At 41.7% G+C, this 19,243-nt stretch overlaps 1 long non-coding RNA gene across 1 annotated transcript; it reads right to left on the reverse strand.

Annotated features, from left to right (window-relative positions):
* Positions 1-5,857: 5,857 nt before the first annotated feature.
* LOC116898125 lies at positions 5,858-17,293 on the reverse strand. The gene is made up of 2 exons (XR_004387636.1): positions 17,144-17,293; positions 5,858-6,102 (listed from the first exon to the last, which is right to left on the reverse strand). It is a non-coding gene; the product is annotated as an uncharacterized LOC116898125 (long non-coding RNA).
* Positions 17,294-19,243: the final 1,950 nt, after the last annotated feature.

Genomic DNA, 19,243 nt, shown 5'->3' on the forward strand with positions numbered 1-19,243 from the left:
CAATTATTGATTCCTTGAACTCTTAAACTCTTCACCAACATGACAGATATTCAAATGACATTTAGGTATTTTCAAGTCATTTTCCATCTAAAGCCCTTTAAGGACACCCCAGTCCTAGTTTTCTCTTTAACAGTGTTTTCACCATTTGGGTCTTAGGCCCTCCTGACTCCATCCTCTGCTCAAGCTGGAGTTCTCAGCCATGTGGCTAGCAAACATTTTCTCTACCACAACATGTATTTGATATCTGCTTATTACCATATGCCAGATGCTCTCCTAGCTTTCTGTCATGGCTTCCGTCCCAACGGAACTTTTATACAGACAAAGACAGGTTAAAAGCAGTAAACAGGATGGGTGTGGTGATACCTGCCTCTACTCTCAGTGTTTGGGAGGCTGAGGCAAGGGAGATCAGAGGATCACTCTACTGGGATGTGAGCTCTATAATTCCCTGTACAAAGGCTTGCCAAGAAGATGAGTGCCAGCATTGCTTTGAGTCTGTGCAAAAGAACTCATTCAAACCACTGATACTTGTCAGTTCTCATTCATTTTAAGAAACAAAATAATTCTTTTAAGCAGTTATGTAAACACGGGGTTATAAGCATCTTTGATTTCACTTAATCTCATAGTCTCACGCTAGATTCGATTTCTCAGGGTTTGTTTGCTACCAAAAAAACCAGTGCAATCACTGAACATCTTAAATTAACAAAATATTAACACAAAATGCACTAGTTTATTAAGTAATCTGCCACATGCCAAGTAATCTTAGGCACAAGGAAATCAATATAGCATGTTCTCTGCTATGAACACATGAAACATAAGAGATAGGATCTAAAAATGACTAACACAGTATGGTGTCGTAGAGGCAGATGAGTGCTCTTACAGCAGAATACAAAGAACAAAGCGCTCTGTTAGAAGTCAGAAAAGCTGAGGAAAACCTGTTGTTGATTCAAGGAGTAAAGAGTCTACAGAGACAATGTCCTGAGCAAAGGACACAGAATCTGAAGCCGTGGAGGCCTCAGGAAGCATGACTCATATGCTGGAAATCAAATGGCTCGAAGGATAACAAGGTAGAGCAGGGCACAGTCCTACTGCTTCCCAAATAGCTCGATAAAGAGTCTGGACTATATCTGGAAATTAATGGCGTCATCAGAAGGTTTTGAGTAATAGTGAAAATTCAGATATTTTCAGAGTACTATTAAATCAAAAGTAACTAAATCAAACTATTGTAATGATAACTTAGTAAATATGAGAAGAGAGGGAGCAGAACACACACAAATTGGAACCAAGGGAAGGCACATGCCACCATGCCCAGCTGGGTTTAGGTTGGCTTATTCAGGGGATGGAGAGTTGCTTCATAGAGAGCTTGTTTAGCATACACAAGTGTAGATTGGATCTCTGTTGTCAGGAACAAACGATTCTGTAAAGACCTCAGTAGGGCCAGCTGTGGTGCAACAACGTTTTAATCCTAGCAATCAGAAAGTAGACACAAGCAGATTTCTATGAGTTCTAGGTCACAAAGTAGCTGCAAAGTGAGAGCCAGTCTTAAAAACAAAGGAGTAGAAAGCCATCCAACTTTATACTTTGGAAAACAGAACTTGGGGAGAATAAAAGAAACATTCTATCCAAGTGGCCACAGAAGTGTCCCTTTTCTGAGAGACTAAGGGAAGTCCTCAATAGTAACACACCTTGTCTCTCCATGCAACTTCAAATGATGTCCTTTATATAGCCTAATGATTGCATTTTACTGACACTAGCAGGATTTCATCAAAGAATTACCCCAGTTTATAAAAGGACAGGCGGGAAGAAACCCAGCAAAACGAGCCAGTCACAACTGGAAACTGCTTTCTTAGACTCACCTTTTCAAAAAATTGGGATCTGCAGGGTACAGGATAAACACTCAGATCTCCTGAATCACCAGGATTGTTAGGTTGTATGCAAGTGCCTGAGAACGCCCTGAGTTTCCAGCTGCTGCTGTCTGAAGGGCACTCGCCACTGAAGGCCGAGCAACGGCATAATTTATGCCTTTGGTAACACAAAGTAGGTGCCACACAGGGAGATAAAAACCTATCCTCCTGCACTGAGTGCAGAACCGTTTCCCCCCTGTAGTTCCAAGAACTGTGATTGCATCAATAGCAAGAACAGCACGGGGATGTGGCTGGGTAACTCAGGCTCCATGCCTCTTATCAAAAAGGAGAACTAGGTGAGCTGGCTCGGCCAGCGACAGCCTGAGTTCTGTCCCGAGGACCCACGCACCTGTTGGAAGAAGAGAACAAGCTCCTACGAGTTCTCTGACTGCCACACGCATGCTAATGCATACGCATTCATGCTTGGACACTTAAATACAGTTTTTAAGAGAGGAGGGTAAGAGTCTGCATCCAGTCATTTGGAGGGTCTAGATCTACTTTGAATTGTATTAAAAATTTAGACTTTTAAATTACTTCATGATACTAGGAATTGAGTCAAAGGTAGAGACAAGCAGATCCTGGGAGCTTGAGGCCAGCCTTGTCTACATAGTGAATTCTTGGCCAACTAGGATTCCATTGTGAGACCCCCCATCTCTAAATAAACAAAATGACATAAGGATATGCAAGTCTAAGACTGTTCCCAAATATGATACAAATGTACATATCTATTGACAAGGTACAATAACTAAATTAAATGTTTCCTTTGTGTGCCTTTGAAATCCTGCACAGGAATGCTTACTTCTTCCTGGGAACTTGGCATGTTGTAAGGGAAGGATCAGAGTCTAGAAAAAAGTATAAAGATTTCCCATCTCTGAGACACCCTCAGTATTATGATAGAGTGAAAAGAATAAGATTCTTTTCATGTGCTTTGACATTTTCAAGCAAGATCAGAAACTTGAGGAGAATAGAAGATTCTTCCATAATGAATTGTACTTTAAAAAAAAAAGGACTAAAGAAGTGAATTGTAACTAAATACACCCCTGGTGAGAATTATAAAGTCTTTTATTGCTTTGACTGAGAGCAGTCAGCCCTCTGTTAATTTGAATATTTGTGCTTTTAGTCTTCTTCATTTAAAAAAATAAAGCACTAAATAGAATAAAAAAGAAAGAAAGTCTGTGACATTTTCTAGTTTTGTAATGGAATTTCCCAGCATGCCTGTCAGCTTCCTGAAATAAGAACAGACCACTAATTGGGATGCACTGCTAGGACCCTTCCCTACTTTCTGTTTTCAAGGGCTACAGCATTTACCTCTTAAATGACCCGAGTCAGGTTAACTGTTTCCCATTACATTGGCAGTCACAGGGTGGCCAATGGCTAAGTAGACTTATGCTCACTACCATTTCCTGAATGTTTTAGTCTCTAAATTTTCAACAGGATATAACTTCTCTGCCCTTGTATATGAAAACCCTAAATTCCAATTTCCTTCTCACCCAACTAGCAATGACACAATACTTTCCTTGCTAGTAAACTACCAGGTCCCCAAATGTCATTCTTTGAGGCCCCAAGATGTAGAATATTTGCTGACTTCCAGGGGAGATTGAGAAACCTACCTCTATTGAGCCACTAAAATAGTTATACCATGTAACAGGATTCTAGGCCAGCTTTAATTACACTCTCTTGAGCGACAACTCTATTTTTAGGCCACACTTGTAAATGTTTATAAGAAGCAAATACCATGACCTTTGGCCTTCACTCTTGAGCACTGATCCAGAGAGACCCAAACCGTGAAAAAATTATTCATTCATCACAAAAATCAGTCATCAACGATGATGTCCTATTACTTTAATGAGCCTAGAATACTTGTTTTGAAAAAAAAATTTTAACTGTGTTGAAAGTAGATCTGTGGTTTCAGCATGTTACATCATTAAGCAATAGGGACGAGTTCTTGGGAACTTGATTAGGAAAAACAAGAATTTTGAACTTGAACAGTATATACTGACAAAGGTTTGAGTTTAACCGATAAATGTAGCTGTACCTTTTCCTAACTGATTTGCAAATGATAGAACCAGTTAAATACAATTCTAGTTCACTCAGAATGATTCCTATGCAAAACCATTGGAACCACTGGAACAGGCAAACCCAATGAGCTGAGCCCAGTCTCTGGGTCCCAGAGTCTGAGGAGAGAATTTGCCCATACAAGTCCTCTGAGCTCCACCTGCCTGCAGTAGAAACACACTACCATACAAACCAGAACGAACTTGAATAGAAAATGAAATATAACCAGATTGTCCACGTCTGCATAGGGCGGCAGTGTCACAAACAAAATACAGTAAAATAAAAAAGGTTGAGTGTGCAAATGCTTTTAATCCCAGCCCTCAAGAGGCAGAGGCAGGAGGATCTTTTCTAGCTCAATGATATCCTGGTACAATTCTAGATTGTCCAGGGCTATATAACAAGATCCGGACTCCAGAAATCAATAACTCTATCTGTATATTTTACCAGAAGAAGATAAAAACATGTTAACAAAGAAAAGTAATTAGAATGAAAACTACAAAGCTCCCCAAATATACAATTTCAAAAAGTGAACGCTATTTAAAAGCAAATGCATTTAGAGTTGGATGTTATGTTTAAGTCTTGGGAAAGAAATGTTTCACTGTTCTGAAGACCCAGAATTTTCTTAGGAGACATTTGGCTACGTGAGACCAGTTTGTATGGTTTACTTGCTTCTCTGTCAAGCCTTCCCTTTCACTGCAGATTGGACAGGCAAACCCTTTGCTGTACTTGTAGCTTGCCACAGCTCTCTAAAGTGTGCTGTTCCAGGCTCTACAAACTTTTTTTCATACTCCTAAGGATCTCCCCCTCCCTAGATAAGCCTATCATCTCTGATAATGTAATCTTTTTTTTTCACACCACAAATAATTACAACCCACAAAGAGACAGGATACTGAAGAATCAAAGGAAGCTTTGGAGCTGTAACATAGGTGTCAGAAGAAAAATACTGTGGATAACTCAGTGTGCTACCCACGAAAAGCCTTCAAACAGTTTATTCCTCTTAACATGATTAAATTAGGTTTTGTTTTTGTTTTTGTTTTTTTGAGATGGCTGTCAGGGAACTCTCTGAAGAGCAGAAATGGCCTCCAATTCAGAGATCTGCCTGCCTCTGCCTCCCAAGTACTTGGATGAAAGATTTTGACATCTTATGACTCAGTAAACCGTTTCTAAACTTCTTCCATTAGATAGGAAAAACAAAAACAAAAACAAAAAAAAAACACAAACAAAAAACACAAAGCCCCCCAAAACGGCCACATTTCACAGAAATTTATGACCATAACAAATAGGGCAACTGAGACTGTCCTGTAGAGGGGTGTCACAAAGACAGACAGCTGCTAACGGTTTTTATTGCTGGGCATCTAACCCAGGGCTGCACATGTGCCAAGCAAGTACTCTGCTACTGAGACACACTTGGAGCCCCCTTGAAGGACGTTAAGAAGGAAATATATGTGGCTATTATACTAAATGAAGGAAGGAAGGACGGCATTGAGATACAAGGGCTTAGTATTTAAGAAATTGGGCTCAGCCATCAGTTCCTTAGAATGAAACTCATTGAGTCCCATTCTAAGACTCATCTCAATGTCTTTAATGATGGAGATAGAGAACATTGGCTTTTTTGTTGTTGTTGCTGTTGGTGGTGGTGGGTTTTTTTTTTTTTTTTTTGTTTTGTTTTGTTTTCCTTTAAGACCTTGTCACATTATGTAGCCTAGAACTTGAGACATAGCCCAGGCTGGCCTCTGAATCATAGATTTGCTCGCCTCCCTCTACTGAGTACTGAGGTAAAACCCATGGGCTACTATGTCCAGCTCAGAGAAGTCATTTTGAAAGAAGTATCTTCTAAATCTTCTAAATCAAAACCATCATCACTATGTTAGTCAGAGAATAGAGAAACAGAACTTACAGAATGAATCTCAACATATAGAAAGGGGATTTATTTGAATAATTTACAGGCTATATGGTCTGGCTAATCCAATGGCTTGCTATAAATGGAAAATTCATGAATCCAGAATCCCCTTAGTCCACAAGGCTGGAGATTTCAACTGGTCTTCAGTAGAGGTGCTAGGATCCTAGTGAAGGAATGGACTTGCTAACAAGCTGATAGCAAGCAGGCACAGAGCAGAAACTTCCTTCTTCCACGTCGTCAGATAGGCTGCCAGAAGAAGGTGTGGCCCAGATTAGAGGTAGGCAAGATCCAGATTAAAGATGTGTGTCTGCCTGCCTCAAGATCTGGATTAGACGTGCCTCTCCCCACGTCACAGTAAGCAAAAACTCCACGCAGATGTGCCCTCTCATTTTAGCTTTTCATTAATTCCAGATGTAATCAAGTTGACTACCAAGAATAACCATCACGATCACTTTATCCCTGTAGTCATCTGTTTGTTTCCAGAGATGGGGTGAGGGTTTCGTTCTTGTCTTAAACTTCTGGGCTAAGACATTGTTAGGCTGTCTTAGCCTCTTAAATGTTGTTCTGGGTTGGAGACAGTCTTCACTGTGTAACCCAACTGGCCTGGAACTCACAGGTAAACCAAGTTGTCAAGGATCTCTCAGGGATCCCCAAGCCACTGAAATGATGAAATCAAAGGTCTGTGTCACCATGCCCAACCTACAGTCGTCAGAGCAGCTGGAAATGTGGGCGCATAGCACTGCATGTGGCTAAGCCAGTGTTTTAATTTTGTGTTTTGAAGGCTTCCTTCCTTCCTTCTTTCATTCTTTTTCTTTTCTTTTCTTTTTGATACAGGGTTTCACTATGTTTCTCTCATTAGCCTCAAATTCACCAAGATCTACCAGCCTCTTCCTCTTGACTGCTAAGATTAAAGGTGGGCACAATCATACTCAGCCTTATTCTTTATTACAATTTTTTTTAACTCCAAAGACAGGGTCTCTCTGTGAAGCCCTGGATGTCCTGGAACTTGATGTGTAGACCAGGCTGGCCTCAAATTCATGACCAGCTGGATATTTATATAATCCAAAAGTACTATCCCAGAGACAATTATTAATGGCAAAGTAAAATAATTATGTCAGAGAATCAAGATTTGGTAGTTACAATCTTAAGAGCCAAAGCCAGTATTTCAGTAATGAGAAAAATCATAAAATGCCTTCTGAACATGGAAAAAATCATTTCAGGGGCATTCCTAGCAATATGTATAGCATAACAGGAAAATGCACCAGAAAGAAAAACTTAAAAGGACATTGCAATTAGCTTGTACTATTAAGAAACATCAAAATAATAGAGAGTGAATACTGAATTACTGAGCCAGGCATGGGTAATCCCAGAATTTGGCAGGTAGACACAGATCAGGAGTTCAAGGTCACCCTGGGCTACATTGGAAGTTTGAAGCCATCATAGTCTACATAAGCTCAGTCTCAAAACAGCCAGACCAACAGAACACTGAACTGCTATTTTTACCTTGATGCATGATTATCTTTTTCTATAAAAACATTACCTGGGAAATTGAGGAGACTCACCACTGTGGACGAGTGGGCAGAATTATAGTAATGCTCAACTCTAAAAGCTCTACTGCAGCTCTACACCAATGTTCTTATTTCCTTGGAAGGTTATGGCCCTTTCAGGACACTAATGGGTTCAGAACACAGCCTGTAACTTACTTGAAACTGGTTAAGTGAACACCATAGTATATGACACATAAATAGAGACACCTAAAACATGTGGCAGGAAGCTGCTATGTGGGGAATCTAGGTGAAAAGTATATGATAATCCTTTGTATTATCCTTGCAACATAAATCTAAACTACCAGTAATTCTTTGAAAAAACTAAAAAAAAAAAAAAACAACTTTATAATAAGGCTATTGACATTGTTCCTGAGACAGAAACAATGTCAATACCCTACCATTGAAGTGTGTTAGTATGTTGAATACCTAGTAGAGTCATCTTTGTGAAACACAGGGTATTGCAAAGGCATGGTGTTAGTAGTGTTTGGGCAGGGTAGGGGGGGTTACAGGAAGTTTACTAGGGAAGAAGAGACTAGATCTAGATATTTGAAATTCAAAGAAGTTTAAACTCTATACTTATTTATATATGTAAATGACTTAGTCATCTAAAAACTGGAGAACAAAAGACCGCGGGAGCCTATGTTTATAAGCAGAACTTCAAGAGTGGACTGGGATCTATCTTGCTTGAGTATTTGGAAGAAGTCTGCTTTGTTGAGAAGTCTGAGCGGTGTGAGAAGCAGCTAGAGCCAGGCAGGAGAATGTTATTATTAACCTCCTTTTCCAGCAGCCCTTGCTCGACTTGCCTGACTTCTATTAGGGAAGTTTTGTTTTGTTTTGTTTTGTTTCCTCCCTAAATCTTGGGCTCTTGCTGGTGAGCCAATCCAGTGAATAGGCACAATGTGTAATGCCTTTCTCGAGCTCTGAGGTCCAAACCAGCCTTCTGAATGGGTGCCTTTGTTGGAGGGGCAGCTATGACTGTCGCTGGCAGGTCCTGCTCACAGGGTGAGGTACATGGTGACTATGGGAGATAAGACCGCTTATCACAAAGAGTTGATTTCCAGTGGGAGGATTAGACTGTAACAAGGACCCAATTACTTTAACATGGCAGTTCTGCCCTGTAATAAATTCCAAGAGGTAAACACAGTATTGTAGGGAAAAAAGGGGGCGGAGCAGTCTGCCAGTAAGAATCTCATGTACTTTTAACAACCCAGTGGTCAGAAAACAGACTGGGACTGAGGGATTCTTTGAGATGTGAAACTTGTACTTTATACGCAAGGATGCTCTTGGGATAATGGAGACTAAATATCACCGCATATGAACGGTTCTGTCTTAGTCAGGGTTCCTATTGCTGCACAAACATCATGACCAAGTTGGGGAGGAAAGGGTTTATTCAGCTTACACTTCCATGCTGTTCATCACCAGAGGAAGTCAGGACTGGAACTCAAGCAGGGCAGGAAGCAGGAGCTGATGCAGAGGCATGGAGGGACGTTACTTACTGACTTACTCCCCCTGGCTTGCTCACCTTGCTTTCTTATAGAACCCAAGACCACCAGCCCAGGGACAGAACCACCCACAATGGGTCCTCCCACCTTGATCACTAGTTGAGAAGATGCCTTACAGCTGGGTCTCATGGAGGCATTTCCACAACTGAGGCTCCTTTTCCTGTGATTACTCTAGCTTGTGTCAAGTTGACACACAAAACCAGCCAGGACAAGTTCTCTCATTAATTTATTTCAAGGCAGGACCTCTAGCTTAAGCTGGTCTCTAGCTTCCTGTGTAGACAAGAGTAACATCAAACTCCCGATTCTCCTGCCTTCATTTCCCCAGTGCTGGGATGGTAGGCACGTACTGCTGCGTATGATTTGATGAACTGCTGAGGGTTGAACCCAAGGCGGTAGACTCTGGAGGATCATGGTCATCCTCAACCCCACTGAGAATTTGGTAAGGAATGCTAGCATGTCCAAGCAACAGGAAACAACCAAGTATTTGACTTGAGACATTACCTGTCTGGAGTTAAAGGGAAAGGTGCCATATAAGAGGAGGCTAGGAAAACACATCCTGATATTAGATAGATCGTCACTGTCAGGGGGTTCCTTTGCACCCTGGACTAGAACACACCAGTACAAAGTAACGGTTTTCAAAAAGATTGCAAACCTGGAAAGTCGTCAGAAGAAAACTGACTTTTAAGTATTTAGGATGCTTAATTGAAAACAAATGTAAATAGTTGCCATGCTGATGATTTAGGGAATACTGACAAGAAAAGGCGACAGAAACAGGAGGCAGAAGGGAGTTGCTGTGACTCCCACTACTGTGTTAAAGATTAACACACTAATCTCATTACTGTGTTAAATCTGTGCTATAGATTTTTTCTAAATGGTGTAGACTCGGGTGAATTTTCCTGCACTCAGGGCGTGGCACACTTACTTGTTCATTCTCTGATGATTGGTTTGTGTTTTGTTCTTTTGTATACACCCATTTCAAACCTTCCCTTGCTTAATACTTTGACTCTTACTGCACTTGGGATACGTGTTTTTGAAGTCACGTAAGCGGTATTGTGATATGAGGCCTGTTTGTTTGTCTGTCTGTTTTTGAGACAGAGTCTCTGGCTGTCCTAGAACTTGCTATGTATACCAGGCTGGCTTCAAACTCCCAGAGAGTTTGCCTTTGTCTTCCAAGTGCTGAGATTCAAGGTGCGTGCCACCATACCTAGGTATTTTAGATCTATGATGGGATTTTTAAAAAAATGTCGCATGTTTATCTAAGTGCCATGTTTCCTGCTTCCAGCTGCTCACTGGCTGATAGATCAAGGAGAAAGGCCAAGCACACTGTACTCATCCACTCACTAGTCCTGAATGTAAGATGTCTCCAGCTTTTACTGTCATCTGCAAGAAATGGAAAAAGCTGTGCCTGGAGATGCACACCTTTAATCCAGCACTGGGGAGTCAGAGATAAGAGGTTCTCTGTGAGTTTGAGGGTAGCCTGCTTTACATAGGGAGTTCCAGGACAGCCAGGTGACAAGACAAGACAAGACAAAACAAAACAAAACAAATAAACAACCCAACCCCCCCCCCAAAGGAAAATCCCTGGGAGTCACATTGAGCAAACACAGATTCAATGTCTGTGAAACATTTTTTTTTTTTTTTTTTATGAACTGCTGAGGATTGAACCCAAGGAGAACAGGAGAACAGTGTATAGCTACATCGATTTGAACAAGAAATCCAACAGGCATGACTGTTCTGTATCTTCCCCCTCCAACACTTGGCATTATACAATGCCTCGCCTGTTTACCACCAGCACCTATAAAAGCTGTGTCCCTGTGATTGCTAATGTGTTTGAACGTGCCTTCACATACATATTCGAGCCCTTGAATTTCTTTAGAAATTGCCCTAATCATGTCCTTTGACTGTTGTCTTTGAGATTTCTTGGTTCTTGATCCTAGCAAATCACAGAGCAGAGCAGAGATCAAACATGAGAACGAGTGATTTGCCAGAGCTGTGGTTAGAAAAGGAGTTAATTCCAAGAGGATGCATAGGTGGTTACAACTGCACTGTGACATGAGATCCCTCAAGTTAGGTAGTGGGTCGTGGTATTCATTGATTCCCTTCCTTGCTTTGTTGTGAATCTCATGTGTCCTTTAATTTTAAACAGGTTCTACCTGCTGGAATAAGTTCAGCCCTCTAAATCTGTTCTCACACAGACGGTCACATGGCAGGGACACTAGCTTCCCACAGAACTTGTTATGGGGAAAAATAACATCTTCACATGTCTGGGCCCACAGCTCTGATAGAGGTGCTCAAGAAACTGGTGTATTTGGCTTCTCAGGCAATTCTGGATAGCAGACGTTTTTGAATTATTGTCAGAGGGAGATATTTTTTAGCATACCTTCATGCTCTGTAAAAATAATATTGTTGAGCTACCTTCCAAATATGGTCTCCATCTTTTTTTTTTTTTTTAATTGTATTTTGTAAACAGTCTCATGTAACCCAGGCTGGTCTCTCACTGGGAAACTGAGAATAGCCTTGAATGACTGCTCCTTCTGCTGGGTTCAAAGCTGGGTGCCACCCCATTGGCTTTTCGTTTCTTACCTGACGCTGTTTCTCAGTTTCTGCAAGTACTTCATCTGTCTGGACCAACGTTCAAAATCCCATTGATCGTTTGCTGTTTTACAACACTACCCTTAAATTTCATCACTAAATTTCTACAATCGAAGGTTTAATTTAATTTCTATTGCATTTTAATGGAGTATCTGACACCCACCTTTTATAATTCAGTTTCTAAACTATTCAGCTCAGTGTGTGTGTGCGTGCGCGTGTGTGTGTCCTTTTTTTGTCATGGAGACTTGAAACCAATTAAGTATTTGAGGGGTTTTGAAGCAATTTCTTGAAACCTTGGAACTAGAGGATCTGCAGGAACAGCCTCTTGGATTAGTGTTCCTCTTCGATTATGCCCTCTGACCGGAAACCTGGGAAACACCCTCTTCAGAACAATCTGTCGTTCCTGACTGGTGAAAATCCCAGCTCCGATGCCAAGAAACTTGAAAGGTGACGATTAGGTGCTTGGAAATTTGCATGTGTATCTGTCAGCAAACTTAAAAGTTCCCCTACTGTTTTGCAAATTTATTCCAGAGATAATTCATATCTCTGTTCTGGTGATCTCTCTTAGCTGAGTAAGGCTAGTTCTGGTGGAAGTGAAATTTGCCTGTGACATCATTTCTGCTTTTCCCTCATTACATCCTTGTCTGGGCCTGCCTGTATCCCTGTGCCAGGGCTGTCCCAACCTCTCCCTCGCTGCTCACTGTCCAGATTCTTGACTCCTGAAGTGTCTTCAAAGTGCAGGAAGGCCAAGGTAGTCAGTCATTGTCCCTTCCTCCTTTCTAAACAATAAGTATGGAGGATCCCTATTCCCTCGGGGCTTTCATCCAAAGAGAGAGGTATTAATGCATTTCAGTAAAATGAATCAACCTTCACCTTCACTGAATAACAAGTGAACTCCATCAGGTTTCAAGTCCTCATGTTGAAGGGGATTAGCTTTGGAGCCCAGCCAATGGGTTCTTTTCTTTGGAGGTAGGAGGTCCTCTATGACAGTGGCTTTCCCCTGGAGATCACTGAAAACAGTACGTCAAAATCCCATTTCCAGGATTCCAATCTAATTGTACAGAACCTGGGAGTCATTGTCTTCACCATGGCCATCCTTGTCACCACCAGGCATTAGTCAACCCAAAATACTAGTTTGTTAGATCCAAAAAACATTTCAAAAAGCCTTGCAGAGGAAAAAATGAAAGCCATGGAAGTGCATCCTAATAACTAGAACCCATGGACATGTATGCCACACTTGGAGGTCTTGGGTGGTTTCCGGTGAATTGCAGGTTACAACAAAGCTTTCAGATGCTATGACTGTCAAGTGGTTATATAAACATTGCTTGTTTTCTGAGGGGAACTTTATCTAGAATTCCATCAAATACCAGAGTCTGGACGTTCAAGGCTCGTTAAAATGGTGTATTTGTGTAAAACCTTCAGAGACCATCCTATGCACTCTAGGTACGTTTTAGCATGCTTAATCAAAGGCAAATGCTTTGTAAATAGTTGCTGTGCTGAGGAGTTAGGGAATACTGATAGGAAAATGCCTTTATATTTCAGTCCAGTTCCATTATCTCCCACTTTTATATCCTCGTTTGGCTGAATCTTTGTGTGCAGTATCTTTATATGGACGGTTGACTGTATTGTAAAATCACAAACTGTAAATGATAATCAGGTTTGGTTTTTCTCGCAGTGTGGTTCCCTTTCTATAAAGTGGGAATTGCTTCTGAGCATTTATCATCCTCGAGATTAAAATTCAGTTAACACTGATGTCAAAGAGGAGACTCTAAATCCTTCACCTCTAAGTCCGAGTTAAATTATAGATGAAACGGGCAGGATTCATTTTGTAGGAGGTTCATGGGATCAAGTATTTTTTGACATGATAATTTTAATCCAATCCTCTCCCATAATGCATCCCTTGTGACATTAACAAGATATCCTTAAACCTTTGTGACTGGCTCTCAAGTACCAGTAAAACAGAGCTGAAATGTGACCTATGCCCCAAATAAACATGGCTATTGACTTTTAACTAGTCCAAATGTTCTGAGAGGCTGTCAGCTTCCTGAACTTTGATACACGTGGGCACAGTCATGACTAATTCGTGTGAGGCTATTATGTTTTGGGGTTGCTCTAGGACTTATATTTTAAAAAAATTCTATTTTTATTTGTATTCACATTCAGTTTACCTTACAATTTCAACTGTGAGGAAACGATGGCATATACACAATTGAAAACATTAGTTGTAAACTTAATTTCCTTACCATTTAAGACAATAAGAAAGTCACATTATTGTTCTAAAAGTCAGCCGCCCCTACTTATTCACAGGAACCATGTCTATTTATCTTCATCCTTGGCTGGCTTAGAACTGATATATAGACCAGGCTAGCCTTGGACAAATAGATATCCATCTGCCTTTGCCTGCTCAGTTCTGGGATTAAGGGCACGTTCCACCACACCCAACTGTATATAAAAATGTTTTATAAGTACTGGGTGTGTTTACTTACACCAGAACTACTTTTGAGAATGTGTGTGTTAGAGTGGCTCCTGGATTATTTACTTGCATTCTGTAGAGAACTCTTTCAGATACAGAAGCTCAGGGCCAGATGCCCTGTGAAGACCACTTTCTCCCAGCTCTGAGCCCTCCTTGGCTTCAAAGAGACTGTAAAGCAGCACAGAAAGGCATCGTGCTTCTGTATTTCCATTTGCGCTGTGGTAGCACCTCGATAAGATTGCTCTACTGATGGGCATCCAACACTCACTGGACGCGATGCCTTCATTTAAGACGCTTGCTCAACAGTTCACTACAGTTTGTGTGGCTTAGGAAATCGAACTGGGATTCCCCACGTGTTTCCCAGCGCAGCTGCCCTTCACTCTCTTGGGGACAGGTCTTCTACCTGTACAAGGTCATTTAAAGTTTGAACCCAGTGTTAGAACACAACGCTCAGGTATTCTGTCTTCCAATCCGTAAACTATGCACTCCAGTCTATCAACCCCACAGTAACTGAAAATAGTAAAGAGTCTCATATCTAGGAAGAAACAACACATTGCGTAGTTTCCTCAGCACTATTCCTTGAAAAGCCCAGCATGACTTTAAGAACCTATGGTTCATGAGGTTAAGAACCTATGAGTGATGAAATATATATTTCCACATCTTCCTTTCATCTATAATGTCCTTTAAAGCAGAAAATGACGACACTTATTTTGATGCTTCTTTTCTTCTCCCTCTGTCTTCTCCCATACACCCCCCCTCTCTTGCCTTTCTCTTTTTTCCTTCCATTCATTGTGTCTCACATTGTGATCCTTCCTTCTCTGCCTCCTGAGCACTCTATTACAGACAGGAGCCACAGTATCTGTTCCGCTAGGTCCGTGGCTCTATAGGGGTAGTGTTGGTGATTCCTTCTGCTAATGCTTTGACACTCCCCCGATCCACAGGATGTAGGGGGCACATATCAGGCATACAAACACTAATTATTAACCAATAAGGAACTATAATTTCATCCTTAAAAGAAAATAAAATCTATTTTACATTATTTTATTCCCTCCCTCCCCCCCAGAGAATTTGTTTTGGAGAGAGAGGCTTACAATGCAGCACAAGCTGGACTTGAACTAAAGATGCTCCTCTCTTGGGTCCCCAAGTGCTGGGATTATAGGCACATGGCCACCAAGAATGGTTCCAGTTCCACTCAAGGATTTCTTTTAAATATCTACAAATTTGAGGACTTAGGCTGTGATATCTTTAATTAATTACGTATGCACATGTGTGGCATGCCTGCCTGCCTGCCTGCCTCTATGTGTGTGTGTGTGTGTGTGTGTGCCCTCCCACACCTATGAATGAGTGCCCATCGGCATGTGAAACGAGAGGATGATTGGTGGGAGTCAGTTATCCCCTTCCACAATGGGCCTCCTAGTGATCCAGCTCAAATGGTCAAGCTTGGCGGCAGGGGTAGGGCTTTAGCAAGGGGCCATTCATGTCCAGGTGCCGGAGGGGTCCAGGTTACCCGGAGCATCGTGGACTCGGCAGTTAAACTACGGACTTGGAAAAGGAACGCAGGCACACCTTTTCTGGGTGCCTTCCAGTATCATCCTGTGAGTTCAGTGCGGAGCTCCTGGGCCTGTTTCTCAGGCTGGCTTTGTCTGTAGCTGTGTCCCACGGCTCTCCTCTGACAAGGCTCCACTGCTACCCTTTCTTCACCTTGGGATAATGTGCTGACTCCAGTAGATGACAAACGGTGTTAAGTAATTAACCTCGTGGCTGCTTTAATGATTGTGTTTCATGGTTACATCATTTCGCATGGATCCAGTTAGACTTCTCTCTGCCAGTTTGTTTGTACTAATCTTTCTTTCTTTCTTCTTCTTTCTTTCTCTCTCTCTTTCTTTTCTCTTTCTTTCTTTCTTTCTTTTTTCTTTCTTTCTTTCTTTCTTTCTTTCTTTTTAAACATCTGCAATCGGTCATTTAAAATGTGGGGGAAAAAAAAAAAAAACAAAAAAAACAAACCAAAAACAAAAAAAAACCCATTGCTCACACTTTTATAAAAGTACCACAATAATGGCGAACTGCCGATTACATAGTCGTTTATGATAGAAAAACGTTCCATTTCTCTAATAGTGAAATACTGACTTACTGGTTAATGTTCACTTTTCCATTTTCTTTTCATCTCACGATGTAGGCCAGATTGGTCTGGAACTTGCAGCAATTCTCTTGTCTCAGTCTCTTAAGTACTAGGTTTATAGGTGTGAAGGCCATGATGCCTGGCTTGGTACTTAACAGTCGATTGGTTTTTGGGCCTTTGATAGCTCCTGCCAACTCCTAATAATCATAAGTTTTCCTGACGGAAGACGCAGGTTGGTGGGACACTTCTCAGAAGAACTGACATATACTCTGCTCTTAGAGCCCCTCAAGAAGCAACAGAATGGACCACATCTGGCTTGGCTCATTAAAAATGTCACTTTCTGATTTTTTTAAATATCATGCAAACAGGTATTAAGCTCAAGTTGAGCTTAATAATACCTATAGCAAACAAATCAGTTTATCGAATGGTCAGAATGCTTCTCTACAGAGGGAGGAGAGTTAGAAAAGAGAGGGACGCTTGGATTGTTAACAAAAAGGTGGTAGAGGGGTGAGGGAGGAGGCAGCACAGTGGGGAAAGGCATGCGGCACTGTGGCCAGTACCTTGGCGTAAAAGTTTGGACAACAATATTATCTTTAACTGACGAAGGAAACCTTCATTTAAACCTTTGCTGTAATCCAATGTTTGTCTTGTAATCAGATGTCTCTTCTGCATCATATGGTATCAAGAAACATGTGAGATAGTCCTAAGAATTCAACCCAGGACCTCACCATGCTAGGCAAGTGCTCTCCCACAGGTCTCCAGCCTTCTCATTTTGCATTTTGAGACACGGTCTCACTAAGTTGCCCAGGTTGCCCTTGAACTTGAAATCCCATCTCGGTTTTGTTAGCTGTGATTACAGACCTGTAAAAACCACAGAGCTTACGACTGTCACTTAAACTCTAGAAAAACTCGATATCTGTCTGAAGTTTATGAATGCTCTATAAAGTTGTTAATTTTTTTTTATTATAAGCCATAGTTTAGGCCTCTGTAGAGAGTGCCAGTAACATGATGTTTTTGGGGTGGGAGGAAGGGGAGGGGAGTAAGCCATCCCTACCTCTCCTTGCTGTCCTTCCTCCTCTGGTAGCTTCCTCTGCTGGGAAGAAGGGTGGGGAGGAGATGCTGCAAGAGCTACAGAACTCCCGGCAGCCCTTAGGTTTGTTGTTTCCCTTTCTGACCTTCGGCCCTTTTCTAAATCCAGCAGACATCTGACTCCCTGGCATGATCATCACACTCACGGTCAGAATGGCAGCACGCACTCTGGCACTGATGCCGGGAACTGTGAGTCACTCCTCCGGGTTCTTCCTGGTGTGGAAGTGAGTCTCCGAAGAGGGAGAAAGAGCAGTCTGTCAGGTGAGCTCATCGCTGTCATCATCAGCAACTTCCCGAGAGACCGAGCCGGTGTCTGTGAAAAGAGCACCTGTGAGGCTCCGGGATACAGTAACCCCTGTCTCATTATGTGACCTTGAGAAGGTTAGCGCGATCCATAGAGCCTCGGTTTTCTCAGTGAAAGGTAAAAACTATCCCCAAGGTAGTATTAAAAGGCACACGCCTAATGTATGGGCAATGTTATGCAGTGGTTAGCTTGAAGGTGCAGTGTGCCTGCAGCCTCATGAGTTAAATGCCTTATTCTAGAACCGGTTACAAGCTAAAACTATACTAATTAAAACGGGGTCTCCACCTGCCCCTGCCTCCCGAGTGCTGGGAATCAAAGTAGACATCCTTCATGCTGGGCTTCTGGCAGTAAGTTTTGGGGTTGTGGAAACTCTAGGAGGTGGGTTTTAGGTGGAGGGAAGTAATCACTGGGGGCAGGTTGTGGAAGGCTGAATTTCCCCCTCCCCGTTCCTTTTCTCTGGGCCCTGTTTTCCGTGAGATGTTCCATGGCTGTCATGCCCAAGTGTGTAAGACCAAGAACCGGAACAGAAGCACCCGGGATCTTGAGCTACAGCAGGTCCTCTCTAAGTTTGCGTCAGTCAGCCTGTCATACAGTCTGTATATGCAGATCAAGGCAAAGCAAAAAGATTTCATAACACCGTATAGATCATATAAGGCATTTTAGACGCTTATAGCCTCTATATTTGTAGGAATATTAAATATGGCTACAATATAACAGAAGAAGGAATGACTCATGAAATGGAGGACTATTCATTGATTAGGACGGTGTGAAGATAGGGTATGTAAGATACACAGTGTGCCCTCAGAGAGTCCATTATCTAGAAGGAAAGCTTGTGCATAAGCCGAATTGGATGTAAAATGTATATAGAAAGCAGTGCAGACATTCAGAACAGACTCATCCCGAGGAAGGCTTACTGGAAGGAAGGCGATGTGTGCCAGTTCCAGCATGTGTTGAGTCCCCACTGTGAGGCTGTTCTGGGCATTTGAATATTCAACGAGGCTATGCAGAGAGAAGAGGCGGAGTCAAAGCAGAGAGGCAGGAAGATGAGGCTTGGGTGGAAACAAATACCTCAAGTCGCAGCCACATCCTAACAGAGGTAGAAGTCACTTTCAGGTCGGGCCTAAGAATAACAGCCTGGGCATTCTCATATATGATGCTAAAGCTCACTTATTTTTCTCTTGCAGATACTTCATGCAACATATCCCATGGAATTATTTAAGATGAGTAAAACTCTGTTGAGAAATTATTTTTTTTTTGTTCAAAGACTCATACATGGATTCTCCCTGAAAAAAAAAAATGTGATTAGTCTTTTTATCTACAAGACCATGGAATCCTTCATTTTCACTCTCTTTTTTTTCCTATCTCCTCTTTCTTCCTCTGTTATTTTCAACGATAAAAATGTAAACTTTGTAACGAGGTCATTTGGAATTGGAAGCTTTTAGAAAAACATTGAATGTAATAAAACATAGTCAGTGACTGACTATAGCAGACTTTACTCTTGGGTACCAACTTGAGCAATTGATAACTAAGGGAGATCATGGGGAAAATGTATCCCTAATCCCACAAGCCACTAGTGCTCAAAATGTTCGTTTTTTGTCAGGTGTGTGTGTGTGTGTGTGTGTGTGTGTGTGTGTGTGTGTGTGTGTGTGTGTGACCAATTATCTCAACACAGGACTCACTGGGAGGGTTGGTTATACATGTCTCAAAGAACTGAAAGGGCACAGGGACACTCACACAAAGAGAGGCATGGAAGGAAACAGT

The sequence above is a fragment of the Rattus rattus genome, chromosome 4 (genome assembly GCF_011064425.1).
Source record: "Rattus rattus isolate New Zealand chromosome 4, Rrattus_CSIRO_v1, whole genome shotgun sequence".
Taxonomy (NCBI): domain Eukaryota; kingdom Metazoa; phylum Chordata; class Mammalia; order Rodentia; family Muridae; genus Rattus; species Rattus rattus.